This window comes from Cololabis saira, unplaced genomic scaffold, assembly GCF_033807715.1.
Source record: "Cololabis saira isolate AMF1-May2022 unplaced genomic scaffold, fColSai1.1 scf025, whole genome shotgun sequence".
In the NCBI taxonomy this organism is placed as follows: Eukaryota; Metazoa; Chordata; class Actinopteri; order Beloniformes; family Belonidae; genus Cololabis; species Cololabis saira.
In genome coordinates, this window is record NW_026906189.1 from 837,501 (window position 1) to 858,801 (window position 21,301).

The window sequence follows — 21,301 nt, forward strand, 5'->3', positions numbered from 1 at the left end:
TAGCTTCCGAGATCAGACAAGATCGGGCGCATCCAGGCTGGTATGGCCGTAAGCAGAAGCTGCTGCTTGAAATACCTCTTATATGGAGTTGAAGATAAGTCATATAATATAAGTCATTGATTTGTTGGTGATAATAATTTAGAAGCGCTTATTTGTTGGAGTTGAAGTGCCTTAACCATGTGTAAAACACTTTTGGACGTGAGCTGTCGCTGTTACCACGTTGAAATATGTGTGGGTAGATTAAGCGAGAGCGCTCTCTGCTGGTTGAAAAAGCTTACAGCACCTTGTATTCCCAGGCGGTCTGCCATCCAAGTACTAACCAGGCCCTACCCTGCTTAGCTTCCGAGATCAGACGAGATCGGGCGCATCCAGGCTGGTATGGCCGTAAGCAGAAGCTGCAGCTTGAAATACCTCTTATATGGAGTTGAAGATGGGTCATAGAATATAAGTCATTGATTTGTTGGTTTTATTTGTTGGAGTTAAAGTGCCTTAACCATGTGCAAAACACTTTTGGACGTGAGCTGTCGCTCTTACCACGTTGAAATATGTGTAGGTAGATTAAGCGAGAGCGCTCTCTGCTGGTTGAAAATGCTTACAGCACCTGGTATTCCGAGGCGGTCTCCCATCCAAGTACTAACCAGGCCCGACCCTGCTTAGCTTCCGAGATCAGACGAGATCGGGCGCATCCAGGCTGGTATGGCCGTAAGCAGAATCTGCTGCTTGAAATACCTCTTATATGGAGTTGAAGATAAGTCATAGAATATAAGTCATTGATTTGTTGGTTTTATTTGTTGGAGTTAAAGTACCTTAATCATGTGCAAAACACTTTAGGACGTGAGCTGTCGCTGTTACCACGTTGAAATATGTGTGGGTAGATTAAGCGAGAGCGCTCTCTGCTGGTTGAAAATGCTTACAGCACCTGGTATTCCCAGGCGGTCTCCCATCCAAGTACTAACCAGGCCCGACCCTGCTTAGCTTCCGAGGTCAGACAAGATCGGGCGCATCCAGGCTGGTATGGCCGTAAGCAGAAGCTGCTGCTTGAAATACCTCTTATATGGAGTTGAAGATAAGTCATATAATATAAGTCATTGATTTGTTGGTGATAATAATTTAGAAGCGCTTATTTGTTGGAGTTAAAGTGCCTTAACCATGTGAAAAACACTTTTGGACGTGAGCTGTCGCTGTTACCACGTTGAAATATGTGTGGGTAGATTAAGCGAGAGCGCTCTCTGCTGGTTGAAAAAGCTTACAGCACCTGGTATTCCCAGGCGGTCTCCCATCCAAGTACTAACCAGGCCCGACCCTGCTTAGCTTCCGAGATCAGACGAGATCGGGCGCATCCAGGCTGGTATGGCCGTAAGCAGAAGCTGCAGCTTGAAATACCTCTTATATGGAGTTGAAGATAAGTCATAGAATATAAGTCATTGATTTGTTGGTTTTATTTGTTGGAGTTAAAGTGCCTTAACCATGTGCAAAACCCTTTTGGACGTGAGCTGTCGCTCTTACCACGTTGAAATATGTGTGGGTAGATTAAGCGAGAGCGCTCTCTGCTGGTTGAAAAAGCTTACAGCACCTGGTATTCCCAGGCGGTCTCCCATCCAAGTACTAACCAGGCCCGACCCTGCTTAGCTTCCGAGATCAGACGAGATCGGGCGCATCCATGCTGGTATGGCCGTAAGCAGAAGCTGCAGCTTGAAATACCTCTTATATGGAGTTGAAGATAAGTCATAGAATATAAGTCATTGATTTGTTGGTTTTATTTGTTGGAGTTAAAGTGCCTTAACCATGTGCAAAACACTTTTGGACGTGAGCTGTCGCTCTTACCACGTTGAAATATGTGTGGGTAGATTAAGCGAGAGCGCTCTCTGCTGGTTGAAAAAGCTTACAGCACCTGGTATTCCCAGGCGGTCTCCCATCCAGGTACTAACCAGGCCCTACCCTGCTTAGCTTCCGAGATCAGACGAGATCGGGCGCATCCAGGCTGGTATGGCCATAAGCTGAAGCTGCAGCTTGAAATACTTCTTATATGGAGTTGAAGATAAGTCATATAATATAAGTCATTGATTTGTTGGTGATAATAATTTAGAAGCGCTTATTTGTTGGAGTTAAAGTGCCTTAACCATGTGCAAAACACTTTAGGACGTGAGCTGTCGCTGTTACCACGTTGAAATATGTGTAGGTAGATTAAGCGAGAGCGCTCTCTGCTGGTTGAAAATGCTTACAGCACCTGGTATTCCGAGGCGGTCTCCCATCCAAGTACTAACCGGGCCCGACCCTGCTTAGCTTCCGAGATCAGACGAGATCGGGCGCATCCAGGCTGGTATGGCCGTAAGCTGAAGTTGCAGCTTGAAATACCTCTTATATGGAGTTGAAGATAAGTCATATAATATAAGTCATTGATTTGTTGGTGATAATAATTTAGAAGCACTTATTTGTTGGAGTTAAAGTGCCTTAATCATGTGCAAAACACTTTAGGACGTGAGCTGTCGCTGTTACCACGTTGAAATATGTGTGGGTAGATTAAGCGAGAGCGCTCTCTGCTGGTTGAAAATGCTTACAGCACCTGGTATTCCCAGGCGGTCTCCCATCCAAGTACTAACCAGGCCCGACCCTGCTTAGCTTCCGAGGTCAGACAAGATCGGGCGCATCCAGGCTGGTATGGCCGTAAGCAGAAGCTGCTGCTTGAAATACCTCTTATATGGAGTTGAAGATAAGTCATATAATATAAGTCATTGATTTGTTGGTGATAATAATTTAGAAGCGCTTATTTGTTGGAGTTAAAGTGCCTTAACCATGTGAAAAACACTTTTGGACGTGAGCTGTCGCTGTTACCACGTTGAAATATGTGTGGGTAGATTAAGCGAGAGCGCTCTCTGCTGGTTGAAAAAGCTTACAGCACCTGGTATTCCCAGGCGGTCTCCCATCCAAGTACTAACCAGGCCCGACCCTGCTTAGCTTCCGAGATCAGACGAGATCGGGCGCATCCAGGCTGGTATGGCCGTAAGCAGAAGCTGCAGCTTGAAATACCTCTTATATGGAGTTGAAGATAAGTCATAGAATATAAGTCATTGATTTGTTGGTTTTATTTGTTGGAGTTAAAGTGCCTTAACCATGTGCAAAACCCTTTTGGACGTGAGCTGTCGCTCTTACCACGTTGAAATATGTGTGGGTAGATTAAGCGAGAGCGCTCTCTGCTGGTTGAAAAAGCTTACAGCACCTGGTATTCCCAGGCGGTCTCCCATCCAAGTACTAACCAGGCCCGACCCTGCTTAGCTTCCGAGATCAGACGAGATCGGGCGCATCCATGCTGGTATGGCCGTAAGCAGAAGCTGCAGCTTTAAATACCTCTTATATGGAGTTGAAGATAAGTCATAGAATATAAGTCATTGATTTGTTGGTTTTATTTGTTGGAGTTAAAGTGCCTTAACCATGTGCAAAACACTTTTGGACGTGAGCTGTCGCTCTTACCACGTTGAAATATGTGTGGGTAGATTAAGCGAGAGCGCTCTCTGCTGGTTGAAAAAGCTTACAGCACCTGGTATTCCCAGGCGGTCTCCCATCCAGGTACTAACCAGGCCCTACCCTGCTTAGCTTCCGAGATCAGACGAGATCGGGCGCATCCAGGCTGGTATGGCCATAAGCTGAAGCTGCAGCTTGAAATACTTCTTATATGGAGTTGAAGATAAGTCATATAATATAAGTCATTGATTTGTTGGTGATAATAATTTAGAAGCGCTTATTTGTTGGAGTTAAAGTGCCTTAACCATGTGCAAAACACTTTAGGACGTGAGCTGTCGCTGTTACCACGTTGAAATATGTGTAGGTAGATTAAGCGAGAGCGCTCTCTGCTGGTTGAAAATGCTTACAGCACCTGGTATTCCGAGGCGGTCTCCCATCCAAGTACTAACCGGGCCCGACCCTGCTTAGCTTCCGAGATCAGACGAGATCGGGCGCATCCAGGCTGGTATGGCCGTAAGCTGAAGTTGCAGCTTGAAATACCTCTTATATGGAGTTGAAGATAAGTCATATAATATAAGTCATTGATTTGTTGGTGATAATAATTTAGAAGCACTTATTTGTTGGAGTTAAAGTGCCTTAACCATGTGCAAAACACTTTAGGACATGAGCTGTCGCTGTTACCACGTTGAAATATGTGTGGGTAGATTAAGCGAGAGCGTTCTCTGCTGGTTGAAAAAGCTTACAGCACCTGGTATTCCCAGGCGGTCTCCCATCCAAGTACTAACCAGGCCCGACCCTGCTTAGCTTCCGAGATCAGACGAGATCGGGCGCATCCAGGCTGGTATGGCCGTAAGCTGAAGCTGCAGCTTGAAATACTTCTTATATGGAGTTGAAGATAAGTATATAATACAAGTCATTGATTTGTTGGTGATAATAATTTAGAAGCGCTTATTTGTTGGAGTTAAAGTGCCTTAACGATGTGCAAAACACTTTAGGACGTGAGCTGTCGCTGTTACCACGTTGAAATATGTGTGGGTAGATTAAGCGAGAGCGCTCTCTGCTGGTTGAAAAAGCTTACAGCACCTGGTATTCCCAGGCTGTCTCCCATCCAAGTACTAACCAAGCCCGACCCTGCTTAGCTTCCGAGATCAGACGAGATCGGGCGCATCCAGGCTGGTATGGCCGTAAGCTGAAGCTGAAGCTGCAGCTTGAAATACCTCTTATATGGAGTTGAAGATAAGTCATAGAATATAAGTCATTGATTTGTTGGTTTTATTTGTTGGAGTTAAAGTGCCTTAACCATGTGCAAAACACTTTAGGACGTGAGCTGTCGCTGTTACCACGTTGAAATATGTGTGGGTAGATTAAGCGAGAGCGCTCTCTGCTGGTTGAAAAAGCTTACAGCACCTGGTATTCCCAGGCGGTCTCCCATCCAAGTACTAAACAGGCCCGACCCTGCTTAGCTTCCGAGATCAGACGAGATTGGGCGCATCCAGGCTGGTATGGCCGTAAGCAGAAGCTGCAGCTTGAAATATCTCTTATATGGAGTTGAAGATAAGTCATATAATATAAGTCATTGATTTGTTGGTGATAATAATTTAGAAGCGCTTATTTGTTGGAGTTAAAGTGCCTTAACCATGTGAAAAACACTTTTGGACGTGAGCTGTCGCTGTTACCATGTTGAAATATGTGTGGGTAGATTAAGCGAGAGCGCTCTCTGCTGGTTGAAAAAGCTTACAGCACCTGGTATTCCCAGGCGGTCCCCCATCCAAGTACTAACCAGGCCCGACCCTGCTTAGCTTCCGAGATCAGACGAGATCAGGCGCATCCAGGCTGGTATGGCCGTAAGCAGAAGCTGCAGCTTGAAATACCTCTTATATGGAGTTGAAGATAAGTCATATAATATAAGTCATTGATTTGTTGGTGATAATAATTTAGAAGCGCTTATTTGTTGGAGTTAAAGTGCCTTAACAATGTGCAAAACACTATAGGACGTGAGCTGTCGCTGTTACCACGTTGAAATATGTGTGGGTAGATTAAGCGAGAGCGCTCTCTGCTGGTTGAAAAAGCTTACAGCACCTGGTATTCCCAGGCGGTCTCCCATCCAAGTACTAACCAGGCCCGACCCTGCTTAGCTTCCGAGATCAGACGAGATCGGGCGCATCCAGGCTGGTATGGCCGTAAGCAGAAGCTGCAGCTTGAAATACCTCTTATATGGAGTTGAAGATAAGTCATAGAATATAAGTCATTGATTTGTTGGTTTTATTTGTTGGAGTTAAAGTGCCTTAACCATGTGCAAAACCCTTTTGGACGTGAGCTGTCGCTCTTACCACGTTGAAATATGTGTGGGTAGATTAAGCGAGAGCGCTCTCTGCTGGTTGAAAAAGCTTACAGCACCTGGTATTCCCAGGCGGTCTCCCATCCAAGTACTAACCAGGCCCGACCCTGCTTAGCTTCCGAGATCAGACGAGATCGGGCGCATCCAGGCTGGTATGGCCATAAGCTGAAGCTGCAGCTTGAAATACTTCTTATATGGAGTTGAAGATAAGTCATATAATACAAGTCATTGATTTGTTGGTGATAATAATTTAGAAGCGCTTATTTGTTGGAGTTAAAGTGCCTTAACCATGTGCAAAACACTTTAGGACGTGAGCTGTCGCTGTTACCACGTTGAAATATGTGTGGGTAGATTAAGCGAGAGCGCTCTCTGCTGGTTGAAAAAGCTTACAGCACCTGATATTCCCAGGCGGTCTCCCATCCAAGTCCTAACCAGGCCTGACCCTGCTTAGCTTCCGAGATCAGACGAGATTGGGCGCATCCAGGCTGGTATGGCCATAAGCTGAAGCTGTAGCTTGAAATACCTCTTATATGGAGTTGAAGATAAGTCATATAATATAAGTCATTGATTTGTTGGTGATAATAATTTAGAAGCGCATATTTGTTGGAGTTAAAGTGCCTTAACCATGTGAAAAACACTTTAGGACATGAGCTGTCGCTGTTACCACGTTGAAATATGTGTGGGTAGATTAAGCGAGAGCGCTCTCTGCTGGTTGAGAAAGCTTACAGCACCTGGTATTCCCAGGCGGTCTCCCATCCAAGTACTAACCAGGCCCGACCCTGCTTAGCTTCCGAGATCAGACGAGATCGGGCGCATCCAGGCTGGTATGGCCGTAAGCAGAAGCTGCAGCTTGAAATATCTCTTATATGGAGTTGAAGATAAGTCATATAATATAAGTCATTGATTTGTTGGTGATAATAATTTAGAAGCGCTTATTTGTTGGAGTTAAAGTGCCTTAACCATGTGAAAAACACTTTTGGACGTGAGCTGTCGCTGTTACCATGTTGAAATATGTGTGGGTAGATTAAGCGAGAGCGCTCTCTGCTGGTTGAAAAAGCTTACAGCACCTGGTATTCCCAGGCGGTCCCCCATCCAAGTACTAACCAGGCCCGACCCTGCTTAGCTTCCGAGATCAGACGAGATCAGGCGCATCCAGGCTGGTATGGCCGTAAGCAGAAGCTGCAGCTTGAAATACCTCTTATATGGAGTTGAAGATAAGTCATATAATATAAGTCATTGATTTGTTGGTGATAATAATTTAGAAGCGCTTATTTGTTGGAGTTAAAGTGCCTTAACAATGTGCAAAACACTATAGGACGTGAGCTGTCGCTGTTACCACGTTGAAATATGTGTGGGTAGATTAAGCGAGAGCGCTCTCTGCTGGTTGAAAATGCTTACAGCACCTGGTATTCCCAGGCGGTCTCCCATCCAAGTACTAACCAGGCCCGACCCTGCTTAGCTTCCGAGATCAGACAAGATCGGGCGCATCCAGGCTGGTATGGCCGTAAGCAGAAGCTGCTGCTTGAAATACCTCTTATATGGAGTTGAAGATAAGTCATATAATATAAGTCATTGATTTGTTGGTGATAATAATTTAGAAGCGCTTATTTGTTGGAGTTAAAGTGCCTTAACCATGTGCAAAACACTTTTGGACGTGAGCTATCGCTCTTACCACGTTGAAATATGTGTGGGTAGATTAAGCGAGAGCGCTCTCTGCTGGTTGAAAATGCTTACAGCAGCTGGTATTCCCAGGCGGTCTCCCATCCAAGTACTAACCAGGCCCGACCCTGCTTAGCTTCCGAGGTCAGACAAGATCGGGCGCATCCAGGCTGGTATGGCCGTAAGCAGAAGCTGCTGCTTGAAATACCTCTTATATGGAGTTGAAGATAAGTCATATAATATAAGTCATTGATTTGTTGGTGATAATAATTTAGAAGCGCTTATTTGTTGGAGTTAAAGTGCCTTAACCATGTGAAAAACACTTTTGGACGTGAGCTGTCGCTGTTACCACGTTGAAATATGTGTGGGTAGATTAAGCGAGAGCGCTCTCTGCTGGTTGAAAAAGCTTACAGCACCTGGTATTCCCAGGCGGTCTCCCATCCAAGTACTAACCAGGCCCGACCCTGCTTAGCTTCCGAGATCAGACGAGATCGGGCGCATCCAGGCTGGTATGGCCGTAAGCAGAAGCTGCAGCTTGAAATACCTCTTATATGGAGTTGAAGATAAGTCATAGAATATAAGTCATTGATTTGTTGGTTTTATTTGTTGGAGTTAAAGTGCCTTAACCATGTGCAAAACCCTTTTGGACGTGAGCTGTCGCTCTTACCACGTTGAAATATGTGTGGGTAGATTAAGCGAGAGCGCTCTCTGCTGGTTGAAAAAGCTTACAGCACCTGGTATTCCCAGGCGGTCTCCCATCCAAGTACTAACCAGGCCCTACCCTGCTTAGCTTCCGAGATCAGACGAGATCGGGCGCATCCAGGCTGGTATGGCCATAAGCTGAAGCTGCAGCTTGAAATACTTCTTATATGGAGTTGAAGATAAGTCATATAATACAAGTCATTGATTTGTTGGTGATAATAATTTAGAAGCGCTTATTTGTTGGAGTTAAAGTGCCTTAACCATGTGCAAAACACTTTAGGACGTGAGCTGTCGCTGTTACCACGTTGAAATATGTGTGGGTAGATTAAGCGAGAGCGCTCTCTGCTGGTTGAAAAAGCTTACAGCACCTGATATTCCCAGGCGGTCTCCCATCCAAGTCCTAACCAGGCCTGACCCTGCTTAGCTTCCGAGATCAGACGAGATTGGGCGCATCCAGGCTGGTATGGCCATAAGCTGAAGCTGTAGCTTGAAATACCTCTTATATGGAGTTGAAGATAAGTCATATAATATAAGTCATTGATTTGTTGGTGATAATAATTTAGAAGCGCATATTTGTTGGAGTTAAAGTGCCTTAACCATGTGAAAAACACTTTAGGACATGAGCTGTCGCTGTTACCACGTTGAAATATGTGTGGGTAGATTAAGCGAGAGCGCTCTCTGCTGGTTGAGAAAGCTTACAGCACCTGGTATTCCCAGGCGGTCTCCCATCCAAGTACTAACCAGGCCCGACCCTGCTTAGCTTCCGAGATCAGACGAGATCGGGCGCATCCAGGCTGGTATGGCCGTAAGCAGAAGCTGCAGCTTGAAATACCTCTTATATGGAGTTGAAGATAAGTCATAGCATATAAGTCCTTGATTTGTTGGTTTTATTTGTTGGAGTTAAAGTGCCTTAACCATGTGCAAAACCCTTTTGGACGTGAGCTGTCGCTGTTACCACGTTGAAATATGTGTGGGTAGATTAAGCGAGAGCGCTCTCTGCTGGTTGAGAAAGCTTACAGCACCTGGTATTCCCAGGCGGTCTCCCATCCAAGTACTAACCAGGCCCGACCCTGCTTAGCTTCCGAGATCAGACGAGATCGGGCGCATCCAGGCTGGTATGGCCGTAAGCAGAAGCTGCAGCTTGAAATACCTCTTATATGGAGTTGAAGATAAGTCATAGCATATAAGTCCTTGATTTGTTGGTTTTATTTGTTGGAGTTAAAGTGCCTTAACCATGTGCAAAACCCTTTTGGACGTGAGCTGTCGCTGTTACCACGTTGAAATATGTGTGGGTAGATTAAGCGAGAGCGCTCTCTGCTGGTTGAAAATGCTTACAGCACCTGGTATTCCCAGGCGGTCTCCCATCCAAGTACTAACCGGGCCCGACCCTGCTTAGCTTCCGAGATCAGACAAGATCGGGCGCATCCAGGCTGGTATGGCCGTAAGCAGAAGCTGCTGCTTGAAATACCTCTTATATGGAGTTGAAGATAAGTATATAATATAAGTCATTGATTTGTTGGTGATAATAATTTAGAAGCGCTTATTTGTTGGAGTTAAAGTGCCTTAACCATGGGAAAAACACTTTTGGACGTGAGCTGTCGCTGTTACCACGTTGAAATATGTGTGGGTAGATTAAGCGAGAGCGCTCTCTGCTGGTTGAAAAAGCTTACAGCACCTTGTATTCCCAGGCGGTCTCCCATCCAAGTACTAACCAGGCCCGACCCTGCTTAGCTTCCGAGATCAGACGAGATCGGGCGCATCCAGGCTGGTATGGCCGTAAGCAGAAGTTGCAGCTTGAAATACCTCTTATATGGAGTTGAAGATGGGTCATAGAATATAAGTCATTGATTTGTTGGTTTTATTTGTTGGAGTTAAAGTGCCTTAACCATGTGCAAAACACTTTTGGACGTGAGCTGTCGCTCTTACCACGTTGAAATATGTGTGGGTAGATTAAGCGAGAGCGCTCTCTGCTGGTTGAAAAAGCTTACAGCACCTGGTATTCCCAGGCGGTCTCCCATCCAAGTACTAACCAGGCCCTACCCTGCTTAGCTTCCGAGATCAGACGAGATCGGGCGCATCCAGGCTGGTATGGCCATAAGCTGAAGCTGCAGCTTGAAATACTTCTTATATGGAGTTGAAGATAAGTCATATAATACAAGTCATTGATTTGTTGGTGATAATAATTTAGAAGCGCTTATTTGTTGGAGTTAAAGTGCCTTAAACATGTGCAAAACACTTTAGGACGTGAGCTGTCGCTGTTACCACGTTGAAATATGTGTAGGTAGATTAAGCGAGAGCGCTCTCTGCTGGTTGAAAATGCTTACAGCACCTGGTATTCCGAGGCGGTCTCCCATCCAAGTACTAACCAGGCCCGACCCTGCTTAGCTTCCGAGATCAGACGAGATCAGGCGCATCCAGGCTGGTATGGCCGTAAGCAGAATCTGCTGCTTGAAATACCTCTTATATGGAGTTGAAGATAAGTCATAGAATATAAGTCATTGATTTGTTGGTTTTATTTGTTGGAGTTAAAGTGCCTTAACCATGTGCAAAACACTTTAGGACGTGAGCTGTCGCTGTTACCACGTTGAAATATGTGTGGGTAGATTAAGCGAGAGCGCTCTCTGCTGGTTGAAAATGCTTACAGCACCTGGTATTCCCAGGCGGTCTCCCATCCAAGTACTAACCAGGCCCTACCCTGCTTAGCTTCCGAGATCAGACGAGATCGGGCGCATCCAGGCTGGTATGGCCGTAAGCAGAAGCTGCAGCTTGAAATACCTCTTATATGGAGTTGAAGATGGGTCATGGAATATAAGTCATTGATTTGTTGGTGATAATAATTTAGAAGCGCTTATTTGTTGGAGTTAAAGTGCCTTAACCATGTGCAAAACACTTTTGGACGTGAGCTGTCGCTCTTACCACGTTGAAATATGTGTGGGTAGATTAAGCGAGAGCGCTCTCTGCTGGTTGAAAATGCTTACAGCACCTGGTATTCCCAGGCGGTCTCCCATCCAAGTACTAACCAGGCCCGACCCTGCTTAGCTTCCGAGATCAGACAAGATCGGGCACGTCCAGGCAGGTATGGCCGTAAGCAGAAGCTGCAGCTTGAAATACCTCTTATATGGAGTTGAAGATAAGTCATAGAATATAAGTCATTGATTTGTTGGTTTTATTTGTTGGAGTTAAAGTGCCTTAACCATGTGCAAAACACTTTTGGACGTGAGCTGTCGCTGTTACCACGTTGAAATATGTGTGGCTAGATTAAGCGAGACCGTTCTCTGCTGGTCGAAAAAGCTTACAGCACCTGGTATTCCCAGGCGGTCTCCCATCCAAGTACTAACCAGGCCCGACCCTGCTTAGCTTCCGAGATCAGATGAGATCGGGCGCATCCAGGTTGGTATGGCCGTAAGCTGAAGTTGCAGCTTGAAATACCTCTTATATGGAGTTGAAGATAAGTCATATAATATAAGTCATTGATTTGTTGGTGATAATAATTTAGAAGCACTTATTTGTTGGAGTTAAAGTGCCTTAACCATGTGCAAAACACTTTAGGACATGAGCTGTCGCTGTTACCACGTTGAAATATGTGTGGGTAGATTAAGCGAGAGCGCTCTCTGCTGGTTGAAAAAGCTTACAGCACCTGGTATTCCCAGGCGGTCTCCCATCCAAGTACTAACCAGGCCCGACCCTGCTTAGCTTCCGAGATCAGACGAGATCGGGCGCATCCAGGCTGGTATGGCCGTAAGCAGAAGCTGCTGCTTGAAATACCTCTTATATGGAGTTGAAGATAAGTCATATAATATAAGTCATTGATTTGTTGGTGATAATAATTTAGAAGCGTTTATTTGTTGGAGTTAAAGTGCCTTAACCATGTGAATAACACTTTTGGACGTGAGCTGTCGCTGTTACCACGTTGAAATATGTGTGGGTAGATTAAGCGAGAGCGCTCTCTGCTGGTTGAAAATGCTTACAGCACCTGGTATTCCCAGGCATTCTCCCATCCAAGTACTAACCAGGCCCGACCCTGCTTAGCTTCCGAGATCAGACGAGATCGGGCGCATCCAGGCTGGTATGGCCGTAAGCTGAAGCTGCAGCTTGAAATACTTCTTATATGGAGTTGAAGATAAGTATATAATACAAGTCATTGATTTGTTGGTGATAATAATTTAGAAGCGCTTATTTGTTGGAGTTAAAGTGCCTTAACCATGTGCAAAACACTTTAGGACGTGAGCTGTCGCTGTTACCACGTTGAAATATGTGTGGGTAGATTAAGCGAGAGCGCTCTCTGCTGGTTGAAAATGCTTACAGCACCTGGTATTCCCAGGCGGTCTCCCATCCAAGTACTAACAAGGCCCGACCCTGCTTAGCTTCCGAGATCAGACGAGATCGGGCGCATCCAGGCTGGTATGGCCGTAAGCAGAAGCTGCTGCTTGAAATACCTCTTATATGGAGTTGAAGATAAGTCATAGAATATAAGTCATTGATTTCTTGGTGATAAGAATTTAGAAGCGCTTATTTGTTGGAGTTAAAGTGCCTTAACCATGTGCAAAACACTTTAGGACATGAGCTGTCGCTGTTACCACGTTGAAATTCGTGTGGGTAAATTAAGCGAGAGCGCTCTCTGCTGGTTGAAAATGCTTACAGCACCTGGTATTCCCAGGCGGTCTCCCATCCAAGTACTAACCAGGCCTGACCCTGCTTAGCTTCCGAGATCAGATGAGATCGGGCGCATCCAGGCTGGTATGGCCGTAAGCAGAAGCTGCAGCTTGAAATACCTCTGATATGGAGTTGAAGATAAGTCATAGAATATAAGTCATTGATTTGTTGGTTTTATTTGTTGGAGTTAAAGTGCCTTAACCATGTGCAAAACACTTTAGGACGTGAGCTGTCGCTGTTACCACGTTGAAATATGTGTGGGTAGATTAAGCGTGAGCGTTCTCTGCTGGTTGAAAAAGCTTACAGCACCTGGTATTCCCAGGCGGTCTCCCATCCAAGTACTAACAAGGCCTGACCCTGCTTAGCTTCCGAGATCAGACGAGATCGGGCGCATTCAGGCTGGTATGGCCGTAAGCTGAAGCTGCAGCTTGAAATACTTCTTATATGGAGTTGAAGATAAGTATATAATACAAGTCATTGATTTGTTGGTGATAATAATTTAGAAGCGCTTATTTGTTGGAGTTAAAGTGCCTTAACCATGTGCAAAACACTTTAGGACGTGAGCTGTCGCTGTTACCACGTTGAAATATGTGTGGGTAGATTAAGCGAGAGCGCTCTCTGCTGGTTGAAAATGCTTACAGCACCTGGTATTCCCAGGCGGTCTCCCATCCAAGTACTAACAAGGCCCGACCCTGCTTAGCTTCCGAGATCAGACGAGATCGGGCGCATCCAGGCTGGTATGGCCGTAAGCAGAAGCTGCTGCTTGAAATACCTCTTATATGGAGTTGAAGATAAGTCATAGAATATAAGTCATTGATTTCTTGGTGATAAGAATTTAGAAGCGCTTATTTGTTGGAGTTAAAGTGCCTTAACCATGTGCAAAACACTTTAGGACATGAGCTGTCGCTGTTACCACGTTGAAATTCGTGTGGGTAAATTAAGCGAGAGCGCTCTCTGCTGGTTGAAAATGCTTACAGCACCTGGTATTCCCAGGCGGTCTCCCATCCAAGTACTAACCAGGCCTGACCCTGCTTAGCTTCCGAGATCAGATGAGATCGGGCGCATCCAGGCTGGTATGGCCGTAAGCAGAAGCTGCAGCTTGAAATACCTCTGATATGGAGTTGAAGATAAGTCATAGAATATAAGTCATTGATTTGTTGGTTTTATTTGTTGGAGTTAAAGTGCCTTAACCATGTGCAAAACACTTTAGGACGTGAGCTGTCGCTGTTACCACGTTGAAATATGTGTGGGTAGATTAAGCGTGAGCGTTCTCTGCTGGTTGAAAAAGCTTACAGCACCTGGTATTCCCAGGCGGTCTCCCATCCAAGTACTAACAAGGCCTGACCCTGCTTAGCTTCCGAGATCAGACGAGATCGGGCGCATTCAGGCTGGTATGGCCGTAAGCTGAAGCTGCAGCTTGAAATACTTCTTATATGGAGTTGAAGATAAGTATATAATACAAGTCATTGATTTGTTGGTGATAATAATTTAGAAGCGCTTATTTGTTGGAGTTAAAGTGCCTTAACCATGTGCAAAACACTTTAGGACGTGAGCTGTCGCTGTTACCACGTTGAAATATGTGTGGGTAGATTAAGCGAGAGCGCTCTCTGCTGGTTGAAAATGCTTACAGCACCTGGTATTCCCAGGCGGTCTCCCATCCAAGTACTAACAAGGCCCGACCCTGCTTAGCTTCCGAGATCAGACGAGATCGGGCGCATCCAGGCTGGTATGGCCGTAAGCAGAAGCTGCTGCTTGAAATACCTCTTATATGGAGTTGAAGATAAGTCATAGAATATAAGTCATTGATTTCTTGGTGATAAGAATTTAGAAGCGCTTATTTGTTGGAGTTAAAGTGCCTTAACCATGTGCAAAACACTTTAGGACATGAGCTGTCGCTGTTACCACGTTGAAATTCGTGTGGGTAAATTAAGCGAGAGCGCTCTCTGCTGGTTGAAAATGCTTACAGCACCTGGTATTCCCAGGCGGTCTCCCATCCAAGTACTAACCAGGCCTGACCCTGCTTAGCTTCCGAGATCAGATGAGATCGGGCGCATCCAGGCTGGTATGGCCGTAAGCAGAAGCTGCAGCTTGAAATACCTCTGATATGGAGTTGAAGATAAGTCATAGAATATAAGTCATTGATTTGTTGGTTTTATTTGTTGGAGTTAAAGTGCCTTAACCATGTGCAAAACACTTTAGGACGTGAGCTGTCGCTGTTACCACGTTGAAATATGTGTGGGTAGATTAAGCGTGAGCGCTCTCTGCTGGTTGAAAAAGCTTACAGCACCTGGTATTCCCAGGCGGTCTCCCATCCAAGTACTAACAAGGCCTGACCCTGCTTAGCTTCCGAGATCAGACGAGATCGGGCGCATTCAGGCTGGTACGGCCGTAAGCAGAAGCTGCAGCTTGAAATACCTATTATATGGAGTTGAAGATAAGTCATAGAATATAAGTCATTGATTTGTTGGTTTTATTTGTTGAAGTTAAAGTGCCTTAACCATGTGCAAAACACTTTAGGACGTGAGCTGTCGCTGTTACCACGTTGAAATATGTGTGGCTAGATTAAGCAAGACCGTTCTCTGCTGGTTGAAAAAGCTTACAGCACCTGGTATTCCCAGTCGGTCTCCCATCCAAGTACTAACCAGGCCCGACCCTGCTTAGCTTCCGAGATCAGACTAGATCGGGCTCATCCACGTGTACATGAGGTTTCTTGTACATGAGGTTTCTTCAGAACAGTCGAGGGTCTGTTATGGTGTTCCGCAGGGTTCAGTGCTAGGGCCAGTCTTGTTCAGTTTATACATGCAGCCGTTGGGAAGTATAATCCAGAATCACGGCATACACTTTCATTGTTATGCTGATGATACGCAGCTCTACTTGTCTATGAAGCCGGATGAAACAGAACCGTTAGTTAAACTTCAGGCATGTCTTAGGGACATCAAGGACTGGATGTCCAGAAATTTCTTGCTTCTAAATTCAGATAAAACAGAGGTTATCATTCTTGGTCCAGAGCATTTTAGGAAGGGATTAGATGGTGTTGCGATGGCTTCCAGTGCAACTGTGAGAAACCTTGGTGTTGTTTTCGATCAGGATTTGTCGTTTAAACCATATGTTAATCAGGTTTGTAAAATAGCGTTTTTCCATCTCCGTAATATTGCAAAAATTAGGAAAATCCTCTCGCAGAGGGATGCAGAGAAACTAGTTCATGCGTTTGTATCTTCTAGACTGGATTACTGTAATGTGTTGTTAGCAGGATGTCCAAGTAATTTGCTGAATAGGCTCCAGCTGATCCAAAATGCAGCAGCACGAGTGCTGACAGGAATTCGCAGGAGAGACCACGTCTCTCCAGTGTTAGCGTCGCTCCATTGGCTACCTGTAAAATTCAGAATTCAATTTAAAATTTTATTACTTGCATATAAAGCCCAAAACGGCTTAGCTCCGCAGTATTTACAAGATTTGATAGTGCCTTATGTTCCTGGCCGAGCTCTCCGCTCCCAGGGTGCAGGTTTACTCGTAGTTCCTAGAGTATCTAAATGTAGATTTGGAGGGCGGGCGTTCTGCTATCAGGCACCATTACTTTGGAACCAACTTCCAATCTGGGTTAAGGAGGCTGACACCACCTCCACCTTTAAAACTAAACTTAAAACCTTTCTGTTTAGTAAAGCTTATAGTTAGTGTTAAGTAAACCTCTAGCTGGTGTTGGTAAATCTCTAGGTAGTGTAAACTTTAGTGTGTTAGAGTCAGTAGTCATTGTCGCAGCTATAGAACAAAACTATAATAGTTAGTCTCAAATATAGCTTCGCGGTAGATATGCTGCTATAGGCTTATGCTGCAGGGGGGCACCGACATGATCCGCTGGGCGGTGCCTCTCACCCTTCTTCTCCTCTCCTTTTCCCTGCCTCTCTTCTCCATTACCATTTTTATTTATTATAAATATCTCATAGCTATCATTTTTGTCCATTGTTCCTGTAGTTTCTTGTGCCGGCCCCCCTTTTTTCTCTTTTGTGTATGTTTGCAGGCCGGAGCCTCAGGAGCTGCGTTCTGGCCTGTGTTCCCGGCCCTCCCCCCCCTCTGGTCATCCCATTGCTTCTTCCACCTGCCTACGTGGATGTCTGCTGTTGCTGCTTCCGCCTGCCTGCACCCCCCCCCCTCTGGTCATCCCGCTGCTGCTTCCACATGACTGTTGTGTGCTGCTGACGCCCCCCCCCCCCCCCCCCCCCCCCCCACCTCTGGTCATCCCGCTGCTGCTTCCACCTGCCTGCTGTGTGCTGTCGACGTCCCTGACTCCCCCAGTCTGGCCTTCGGCAGGAGGGTCCCCCCTTATGAGCCTGGTCCTGCTCAAGGTTTCTTCCCTCCTAAAGGGGAGTTTTTCCTTGCCACTGTTTGGCTTAAGGCTTTTCTCCCACTAAGGGAGTTTTTACCTGCCATTGTTTATATAATAATTGCTCGGGGGTTTATGTTTATGTTTATGTTTATGTTTATGTTCATGTTCTGGATCTCTGGAAAGCGTCTAGAGACAACATCTGTTGTATTAGACGCTATATAAATAAAATTGAATTGAATTGAATTGAAATCCAGGCTAGTATGGCCGTAAGCAGAAGCTGCAGCTTGAAATACCTCTGATATGGAGTTGAAGATAAGTCATAGAATATAAGTCATTGATTTGTTGGTTTTATTTGTTGGAGTTAAAGTGCCTTAACCATGTGCAAAACACTTTAGGACGTGAACTGTCGCTCTTACCACGTTGAAATATGTGTGGGTAGATTAAGCGAGAGCGCTCTCTGCTGGTTGAAAAAGCTTACAGGACCTGGTATTCCCAGGCGGTCTCCCATCCAAGTACTAACCAGGCCCGACCCTGCTTAGCTTCCGAGATCAGACGAGATTGGGCGCATCCAGGCTGGTATGGCCGTAAGCTGAAGCTGCAGCTTGAAATACTTCTTATATGGAGTTGAAGATAAGTATATAATACAAGTCATTGATTTGTTGGTGATAATAATTTAGAAGCGCTTATTTGTTGGAGTTAAAGTGCCTTAACCATGTGCAAAACACTTTAGGACGTGAGCTGTCGCTCTTACCACGTTAAAATATGTGTGGGTAGATTAAGCGAGAGCGCTCTCTGCTGGTTGAAAAAGCTTACAGCACCTGGTATTCCCAGGCGGTCTCCCATCCAAGTACTAACCAGGCCCGACCCTGCTTAGCTTCCGAGATCAGACGAGATCGGGCGCATCCAGGCTGGTATGGCCGTAAGCTGAAGCTGCAGCTTGAAATACTTCTTATATGGAGTTGAAGATAAGTATATAATACAAGTCATTGATTTGTTGGTGATAATAATTTAGAAGCGCTTATTTGTTGGAGTTAAAGTGCCTTAACCATGTGAAAAACACTTTAGGACGTGAGCTGTCGCTGTTACCACGTTGAAATATGTGTGGGTAGATTAAGCGAGAGCGCTCTCTGCTGGTTGAAAAAGCTTACAGCACCTGGTATTCCCAGGCGGTCTCCCATCCAAGTACTAACCAGGCCCGACCCTGCTTAGCTTCCGAGATCAGACGAGATCGGGCGCATCCAGGCTGGTATGGCTGTAAGCAGAAGCTGCAGCTTGAAATACCTCTTATATGGAGTTGAAGATAAGTCATAGCATATAAGTCATTGATTTGTTGGTTTTATTTGTTGGAGTTAAAGTGCCTTAACCATGTGCAAAACCCTTTAGGACGTGAGCTGTCGCTGTTACCACGTTGAAATATGTGTGGGTAGATTAAGCGAGAGCGCTCTCTGCTGGTTGAAAAAGCTTACAGCACCTGATATTCCCAGGCGGTCTCCCATCCAAGTACTAACCAGGTCCGACCCTGCTTAGCTTCCGAGATCAGACGAGATCGGGCGCATCCAGGCTGGTATGGCCGTAAGCTGAAGCTGCAGCTTGAAATACCTCTTATATGGAGTTGAAGATAAGTCATAGAATATAAGTCATTGATTTGTTGGTGATAATAATTTAGAAGCGCTTATTTGTTGGAGTTAAAGTGCCTTAACCATGTGCAAAACACTTTAGGACGTGAGCTGTCGCTGTTACCACGTTGAAATATGTGTAGGTAGATTAAGCGAGAGCGCTCTCTGCTGGTTGAAAATGCTTACAGCACCTGGTATTCCGAGGCGGTCTCCCATCCAAGTACTAACCGGGACCGACCCTGCTTAGCTCCCGAGATCAGACGAGATCGGGCGCATCCAGGCTGGTATGGCCGTAAGCTGAAGTTGCAGCTTGAAATACCTCTTATATGGAGTTGAAGATAAGTCATATAATATAAGTCATTGATTTGTTGGTGATAATAATTTAGAAGCACTTATTTGTTGGAGTTAAAGTGCCTTAACCATGTGCAAAACACTTTAGGACATGAGCTGTCGCTGTTACCACGTTGAAATATGTGTGGGTAGATTAAGCGAGAGCGCTCTCTGCTGGTTGAAAAAGCTTACAGCACCTGGTATTCCCAGGCGGTCTCCCATCCAAGTACTAACCAGGCCCGACCCTGCTTAGCTTCCGAGATCAGGGGCCTGTACTACGAAGCGGGATTTGGGGTTAGCAAGGTAACTTCAGGTTTAACCCTGGGTTTTCAGGACTACGACGGTGGTTCACTTCTTATCGGGGCACATCGCCATGGTAACTTATGCTGAACCGCTAACCTGCTCCGGAGCAGGTTATGTTCGAGATACAGATCGCCGGGTGTAAAAGCACCGCCCACTGACCAATCAGCTCTCTTGGAAAATGGCATGCCCTTTCGAAGAGAATCCAGTGGAGCTTGGTGCGCGGATCGTGAGAGGATCCCTCCGAACAGAACGCGTATTCAGGGCCACCAAAACCCCTTTGCTTTCCCTGTATGAACGATCCAAAAAAATCAAAAAAAAAGGAAAAAAGGAAAAAAAGAAAAAAGAGGTGGAGGAGAAAATAAAAAATAAATCAATCAATGAATAAATAAAACAAATCATCACCCAAAATCCGATGTACAGTCAATCCAAAACTAATACCAATTAAAGCTGCAAGCAGCGATGAACGGGCCCTCGCACTCACGGCCACCGCCCCCCATAAGCATATCAGAAATGACACCACCCACGACTTCCTATGTCAAACCATTCAAAAGTTATAGCAGAAAAAAGGGACAACCAATCAGAAGAAGGGGCGGGGCTAATTGAGGCCAATGAAGGTCAAGGACTCATTACAGAGTCCCATGACACCACCCACGACTCTCTATGTCAAAACATTCAAATGTTATAGCAGGAAATAGGAACAACCAATCAGAAGAAGGGGCAGGGCTAATTTTCACCAATTATGGTCAAGGACTCAATACCGAGTCCCATGACACCACCCACGACTCTTTATGTCAAACCTTTCAAAAGTTATGGCAGAGAAAAGTATTCTAGTGGGCGCTGTTGAGCCGTTAGGCCACGCCCATTAATGCAAACCATGAAATATCAAATGTATCGACAGGCCTGGCTTTTCTTTAAGTTGCGACATGATACAGGTGTGTACCGATTTTTGTTCATGTACGTCAAACCGTATTATGGGGCTTGAGGCGCAAAGTTTTTTCTGTCTGAACCAATCAGATGAAGGGTGGGCGCGCTTTTTGCCGTCTAGCATCGCCACGGTAACACTTTTGAAAGAGAAAAGTAATGCGTGGTGTCGGAGGATGGAGACGCACGTTTTGATGTATAACACACCTGGGTGCACGTTACGTTCGGGCCGTATTAATGACCGAAGAAATGGCATAAATTGCGCCAAAATTACACGATTAATTCAAATGTTCAAAATGGCCGACTTCCTGTTCGGTTTCGGCCATGGCGCCAAGAGACTTTTCTTTAAGTTGTGACATGATACAGGTGTGTACCGATTTTGGTGCATGTACGTCAAACCGTATTGTGGGGCTTGAGGCACAAAGTTTTCTAGGGGGCGCTGTTGAGCCATTAGGTCCCGCCCATTAATGCAAACCATTAAATATCAAATTTTTCACCAGCCCTGGCTCAGTGTTTCGAGAGGAGGTAGTAAAACGTTAATACCTGAAGCAACAGCAGGACTGGTGTCATCACCATCACCACCTTTGAACAGCCAATATGCTTACAGTGTTTTTTCATACACGTATAGTTCATACAGGAAGATAGTGTAGCCTTTGTCTCACTTGATTTGGCCTTGTATTTATATACATACTAATTGAATGATTATAGGCTATCCCATTTGTTGCCCAAATAAATAATTTCAAAATCAGTAAATAATTAAAATCAGTACTCGAGTTGTAAAAAAAAAAGAAATCAGGGGGGATGGTGGATTTTATCATATGGGGACAGATAATTGTGCTGATTACAAATAATATAATATATTACAAATAATAGCAGTGACCAAAACACCTGCAGAAATACTGCAGGAATGACATAGCAGCAGTTAAATGCAGCCTTCTGTAAGCTTTAAATATCCACTGGGCTTACATCAAATACATCAAAACACAACAATAAAAACAC

The 21,301-nt window shown here is 45.2% G+C and overlaps 50 non-coding genes and 2 pseudogenes across 50 annotated transcripts in view; all 52 read right to left on the bottom strand.

The window, feature by feature from the left end:
* The window catches only part of LOC133426132 (5S ribosomal RNA), a 119-nt gene extending 65 nt beyond the window's left edge, over positions 1-54 (bottom strand). The window contains exon 1 of the ribosomal RNA XR_009771568.1: positions 1-54. This exon is cut by the window's left edge and continues 65 nt beyond it. This is a non-coding gene — a ribosomal RNA (5S ribosomal RNA).
* Positions 55-271: 217 nt separating this feature from the next.
* On the bottom strand, positions 272-390 carry LOC133425595 (5S ribosomal RNA). Its single transcript, XR_009771068.1, has one exon. It is a non-coding gene; the product is annotated as a 5S ribosomal RNA (ribosomal RNA).
* Positions 391-589: 199 nt separating this feature from the next.
* On the bottom strand, positions 590-708 carry LOC133426044 (5S ribosomal RNA). The gene has a single exon (XR_009771484.1). It is a non-coding gene; the product is annotated as a 5S ribosomal RNA (ribosomal RNA).
* Positions 709-907: 199 nt separating this feature from the next.
* On the bottom strand, positions 908-1,026 carry LOC133426183 (5S ribosomal RNA). The gene has a single exon (XR_009771616.1). It is a non-coding gene; the product is annotated as a 5S ribosomal RNA (ribosomal RNA).
* Positions 1,027-1,243: 217 nt separating this feature from the next.
* Positions 1,244-1,362, bottom strand: LOC133425803 (5S ribosomal RNA). Its single transcript, XR_009771255.1, has one exon. It is a non-coding gene; the product is annotated as a 5S ribosomal RNA (ribosomal RNA).
* Positions 1,363-1,561: 199 nt separating this feature from the next.
* LOC133426013 (5S ribosomal RNA) lies at positions 1,562-1,680 on the bottom strand. The gene has a single exon (XR_009771455.1). It is a non-coding gene; the product is annotated as a 5S ribosomal RNA (ribosomal RNA).
* Positions 1,681-1,879: 199 nt separating this feature from the next.
* On the bottom strand, positions 1,880-1,998 carry LOC133425881 (5S ribosomal RNA). Its single transcript, XR_009771329.1, has one exon. It is a non-coding gene; the product is annotated as a 5S ribosomal RNA (ribosomal RNA).
* A 217-nt stretch (positions 1,999-2,215) lies between these two features.
* Positions 2,216-2,334, bottom strand: LOC133426078 (5S ribosomal RNA). Its single transcript, XR_009771516.1, has one exon. It is a non-coding gene; the product is annotated as a 5S ribosomal RNA (ribosomal RNA).
* A 217-nt stretch (positions 2,335-2,551) lies between these two features.
* LOC133426185 (5S ribosomal RNA) lies at positions 2,552-2,670 on the bottom strand. Its single transcript, XR_009771617.1, has one exon. It is a non-coding gene; the product is annotated as a 5S ribosomal RNA (ribosomal RNA).
* A 217-nt stretch (positions 2,671-2,887) lies between these two features.
* LOC133425804 (5S ribosomal RNA) lies at positions 2,888-3,006 on the bottom strand. Its single transcript, XR_009771256.1, has one exon. It is a non-coding gene; the product is annotated as a 5S ribosomal RNA (ribosomal RNA).
* A 199-nt stretch (positions 3,007-3,205) lies between these two features.
* LOC133426014 (5S ribosomal RNA) lies at positions 3,206-3,324 on the bottom strand. The gene has a single exon (XR_009771456.1). It is a non-coding gene; the product is annotated as a 5S ribosomal RNA (ribosomal RNA).
* Positions 3,325-3,523: 199 nt separating this feature from the next.
* On the bottom strand, positions 3,524-3,642 carry LOC133425882 (5S ribosomal RNA). The gene has a single exon (XR_009771330.1). It is a non-coding gene; the product is annotated as a 5S ribosomal RNA (ribosomal RNA).
* A 217-nt stretch (positions 3,643-3,859) lies between these two features.
* Positions 3,860-3,978, bottom strand: LOC133426079 (5S ribosomal RNA). The gene has a single exon (XR_009771517.1). It is a non-coding gene; the product is annotated as a 5S ribosomal RNA (ribosomal RNA).
* A 217-nt stretch (positions 3,979-4,195) lies between these two features.
* LOC133425805 (5S ribosomal RNA) lies at positions 4,196-4,314 on the bottom strand. The gene has a single exon (XR_009771257.1). It is a non-coding gene; the product is annotated as a 5S ribosomal RNA (ribosomal RNA).
* A 216-nt stretch (positions 4,315-4,530) lies between these two features.
* Positions 4,531-4,649, bottom strand: LOC133425591 (5S ribosomal RNA). The gene has a single exon (XR_009771065.1). It is a non-coding gene; the product is annotated as a 5S ribosomal RNA (ribosomal RNA).
* Positions 4,650-4,854: 205 nt separating this feature from the next.
* Positions 4,855-4,973, bottom strand: LOC133425539 (5S ribosomal RNA). The gene has a single exon (XR_009771013.1). It is a non-coding gene; the product is annotated as a 5S ribosomal RNA (ribosomal RNA).
* Positions 4,974-5,190: 217 nt separating this feature from the next.
* LOC133425979 (5S ribosomal RNA) lies at positions 5,191-5,309 on the bottom strand. Its single transcript, XR_009771423.1, has one exon. It is a non-coding gene; the product is annotated as a 5S ribosomal RNA (ribosomal RNA).
* A 217-nt stretch (positions 5,310-5,526) lies between these two features.
* Positions 5,527-5,645, bottom strand: LOC133425806 (5S ribosomal RNA). Its single transcript, XR_009771258.1, has one exon. It is a non-coding gene; the product is annotated as a 5S ribosomal RNA (ribosomal RNA).
* A 199-nt stretch (positions 5,646-5,844) lies between these two features.
* Positions 5,845-5,963, bottom strand: LOC133425886 (5S ribosomal RNA). The gene has a single exon (XR_009771333.1). It is a non-coding gene; the product is annotated as a 5S ribosomal RNA (ribosomal RNA).
* A 217-nt stretch (positions 5,964-6,180) lies between these two features.
* LOC133425728 (5S ribosomal RNA) lies at positions 6,181-6,299 on the bottom strand (annotated as a pseudogene).
* A 217-nt stretch (positions 6,300-6,516) lies between these two features.
* LOC133425807 (5S ribosomal RNA) lies at positions 6,517-6,635 on the bottom strand. Its single transcript, XR_009771259.1, has one exon. It is a non-coding gene; the product is annotated as a 5S ribosomal RNA (ribosomal RNA).
* Positions 6,636-6,852: 217 nt separating this feature from the next.
* On the bottom strand, positions 6,853-6,971 carry LOC133425980 (5S ribosomal RNA). The gene has a single exon (XR_009771424.1). It is a non-coding gene; the product is annotated as a 5S ribosomal RNA (ribosomal RNA).
* A 217-nt stretch (positions 6,972-7,188) lies between these two features.
* Positions 7,189-7,307, bottom strand: LOC133426085 (5S ribosomal RNA). Its single transcript, XR_009771523.1, has one exon. It is a non-coding gene; the product is annotated as a 5S ribosomal RNA (ribosomal RNA).
* A 217-nt stretch (positions 7,308-7,524) lies between these two features.
* On the bottom strand, positions 7,525-7,643 carry LOC133425686 (5S ribosomal RNA). The gene has a single exon (XR_009771159.1). It is a non-coding gene; the product is annotated as a 5S ribosomal RNA (ribosomal RNA).
* A 217-nt stretch (positions 7,644-7,860) lies between these two features.
* On the bottom strand, positions 7,861-7,979 carry LOC133425808 (5S ribosomal RNA). The gene has a single exon (XR_009771260.1). It is a non-coding gene; the product is annotated as a 5S ribosomal RNA (ribosomal RNA).
* Positions 7,980-8,178: 199 nt separating this feature from the next.
* LOC133425863 (5S ribosomal RNA) lies at positions 8,179-8,297 on the bottom strand. The gene has a single exon (XR_009771311.1). It is a non-coding gene; the product is annotated as a 5S ribosomal RNA (ribosomal RNA).
* A 217-nt stretch (positions 8,298-8,514) lies between these two features.
* On the bottom strand, positions 8,515-8,633 carry LOC133425729 (5S ribosomal RNA; annotated as a pseudogene).
* Positions 8,634-8,850: 217 nt separating this feature from the next.
* LOC133425809 (5S ribosomal RNA) lies at positions 8,851-8,969 on the bottom strand. Its single transcript, XR_009771261.1, has one exon. It is a non-coding gene; the product is annotated as a 5S ribosomal RNA (ribosomal RNA).
* A 199-nt stretch (positions 8,970-9,168) lies between these two features.
* LOC133425811 (5S ribosomal RNA) lies at positions 9,169-9,287 on the bottom strand. Its single transcript, XR_009771262.1, has one exon. It is a non-coding gene; the product is annotated as a 5S ribosomal RNA (ribosomal RNA).
* A 199-nt stretch (positions 9,288-9,486) lies between these two features.
* LOC133426133 (5S ribosomal RNA) lies at positions 9,487-9,605 on the bottom strand. The gene has a single exon (XR_009771569.1). It is a non-coding gene; the product is annotated as a 5S ribosomal RNA (ribosomal RNA).
* Positions 9,606-9,821: 216 nt separating this feature from the next.
* On the bottom strand, positions 9,822-9,940 carry LOC133426164 (5S ribosomal RNA). Its single transcript, XR_009771598.1, has one exon. It is a non-coding gene; the product is annotated as a 5S ribosomal RNA (ribosomal RNA).
* A 199-nt stretch (positions 9,941-10,139) lies between these two features.
* Positions 10,140-10,258, bottom strand: LOC133425864 (5S ribosomal RNA). The gene has a single exon (XR_009771312.1). It is a non-coding gene; the product is annotated as a 5S ribosomal RNA (ribosomal RNA).
* A 217-nt stretch (positions 10,259-10,475) lies between these two features.
* LOC133426213 (5S ribosomal RNA) lies at positions 10,476-10,594 on the bottom strand. Its single transcript, XR_009771645.1, has one exon. It is a non-coding gene; the product is annotated as a 5S ribosomal RNA (ribosomal RNA).
* Positions 10,595-10,793: 199 nt separating this feature from the next.
* On the bottom strand, positions 10,794-10,912 carry LOC133425940 (5S ribosomal RNA). The gene has a single exon (XR_009771386.1). It is a non-coding gene; the product is annotated as a 5S ribosomal RNA (ribosomal RNA).
* Positions 10,913-11,129: 217 nt separating this feature from the next.
* LOC133425565 (5S ribosomal RNA) lies at positions 11,130-11,248 on the bottom strand. Its single transcript, XR_009771039.1, has one exon. It is a non-coding gene; the product is annotated as a 5S ribosomal RNA (ribosomal RNA).
* A 199-nt stretch (positions 11,249-11,447) lies between these two features.
* On the bottom strand, positions 11,448-11,566 carry LOC133425767 (5S ribosomal RNA). The gene has a single exon (XR_009771220.1). It is a non-coding gene; the product is annotated as a 5S ribosomal RNA (ribosomal RNA).
* A 217-nt stretch (positions 11,567-11,783) lies between these two features.
* Positions 11,784-11,902, bottom strand: LOC133425812 (5S ribosomal RNA). Its single transcript, XR_009771263.1, has one exon. It is a non-coding gene; the product is annotated as a 5S ribosomal RNA (ribosomal RNA).
* Positions 11,903-12,119: 217 nt separating this feature from the next.
* LOC133425613 (5S ribosomal RNA) lies at positions 12,120-12,238 on the bottom strand. Its single transcript, XR_009771085.1, has one exon. It is a non-coding gene; the product is annotated as a 5S ribosomal RNA (ribosomal RNA).
* A 216-nt stretch (positions 12,239-12,454) lies between these two features.
* LOC133426189 (5S ribosomal RNA) lies at positions 12,455-12,573 on the bottom strand. The gene has a single exon (XR_009771621.1). It is a non-coding gene; the product is annotated as a 5S ribosomal RNA (ribosomal RNA).
* A 217-nt stretch (positions 12,574-12,790) lies between these two features.
* Positions 12,791-12,909, bottom strand: LOC133426032 (5S ribosomal RNA). The gene has a single exon (XR_009771472.1). It is a non-coding gene; the product is annotated as a 5S ribosomal RNA (ribosomal RNA).
* A 199-nt stretch (positions 12,910-13,108) lies between these two features.
* LOC133425625 (5S ribosomal RNA) lies at positions 13,109-13,227 on the bottom strand. The gene has a single exon (XR_009771097.1). It is a non-coding gene; the product is annotated as a 5S ribosomal RNA (ribosomal RNA).
* Positions 13,228-13,443: 216 nt separating this feature from the next.
* On the bottom strand, positions 13,444-13,562 carry LOC133426190 (5S ribosomal RNA). Its single transcript, XR_009771622.1, has one exon. It is a non-coding gene; the product is annotated as a 5S ribosomal RNA (ribosomal RNA).
* A 217-nt stretch (positions 13,563-13,779) lies between these two features.
* On the bottom strand, positions 13,780-13,898 carry LOC133426033 (5S ribosomal RNA). The gene has a single exon (XR_009771473.1). It is a non-coding gene; the product is annotated as a 5S ribosomal RNA (ribosomal RNA).
* A 199-nt stretch (positions 13,899-14,097) lies between these two features.
* LOC133425626 (5S ribosomal RNA) lies at positions 14,098-14,216 on the bottom strand. Its single transcript, XR_009771098.1, has one exon. It is a non-coding gene; the product is annotated as a 5S ribosomal RNA (ribosomal RNA).
* Positions 14,217-14,432: 216 nt separating this feature from the next.
* On the bottom strand, positions 14,433-14,551 carry LOC133426191 (5S ribosomal RNA). The gene has a single exon (XR_009771623.1). It is a non-coding gene; the product is annotated as a 5S ribosomal RNA (ribosomal RNA).
* Positions 14,552-14,768: 217 nt separating this feature from the next.
* Positions 14,769-14,887, bottom strand: LOC133426034 (5S ribosomal RNA). The gene has a single exon (XR_009771474.1). It is a non-coding gene; the product is annotated as a 5S ribosomal RNA (ribosomal RNA).
* A 199-nt stretch (positions 14,888-15,086) lies between these two features.
* LOC133425689 (5S ribosomal RNA) lies at positions 15,087-15,205 on the bottom strand. Its single transcript, XR_009771162.1, has one exon. It is a non-coding gene; the product is annotated as a 5S ribosomal RNA (ribosomal RNA).
* A 2,398-nt stretch (positions 15,206-17,603) lies between these two features.
* LOC133425639 (5S ribosomal RNA) lies at positions 17,604-17,722 on the bottom strand. Its single transcript, XR_009771109.1, has one exon. It is a non-coding gene; the product is annotated as a 5S ribosomal RNA (ribosomal RNA).
* Positions 17,723-17,938: 216 nt separating this feature from the next.
* LOC133425814 (5S ribosomal RNA) lies at positions 17,939-18,057 on the bottom strand. The gene has a single exon (XR_009771265.1). It is a non-coding gene; the product is annotated as a 5S ribosomal RNA (ribosomal RNA).
* A 216-nt stretch (positions 18,058-18,273) lies between these two features.
* On the bottom strand, positions 18,274-18,392 carry LOC133425818 (5S ribosomal RNA). The gene has a single exon (XR_009771269.1). It is a non-coding gene; the product is annotated as a 5S ribosomal RNA (ribosomal RNA).
* Positions 18,393-18,591: 199 nt separating this feature from the next.
* On the bottom strand, positions 18,592-18,710 carry LOC133426045 (5S ribosomal RNA). Its single transcript, XR_009771485.1, has one exon. It is a non-coding gene; the product is annotated as a 5S ribosomal RNA (ribosomal RNA).
* A 217-nt stretch (positions 18,711-18,927) lies between these two features.
* LOC133425662 (5S ribosomal RNA) lies at positions 18,928-19,046 on the bottom strand. The gene has a single exon (XR_009771133.1). It is a non-coding gene; the product is annotated as a 5S ribosomal RNA (ribosomal RNA).
* Between the last annotated feature and the right edge of the window lie 2,255 nt (positions 19,047-21,301).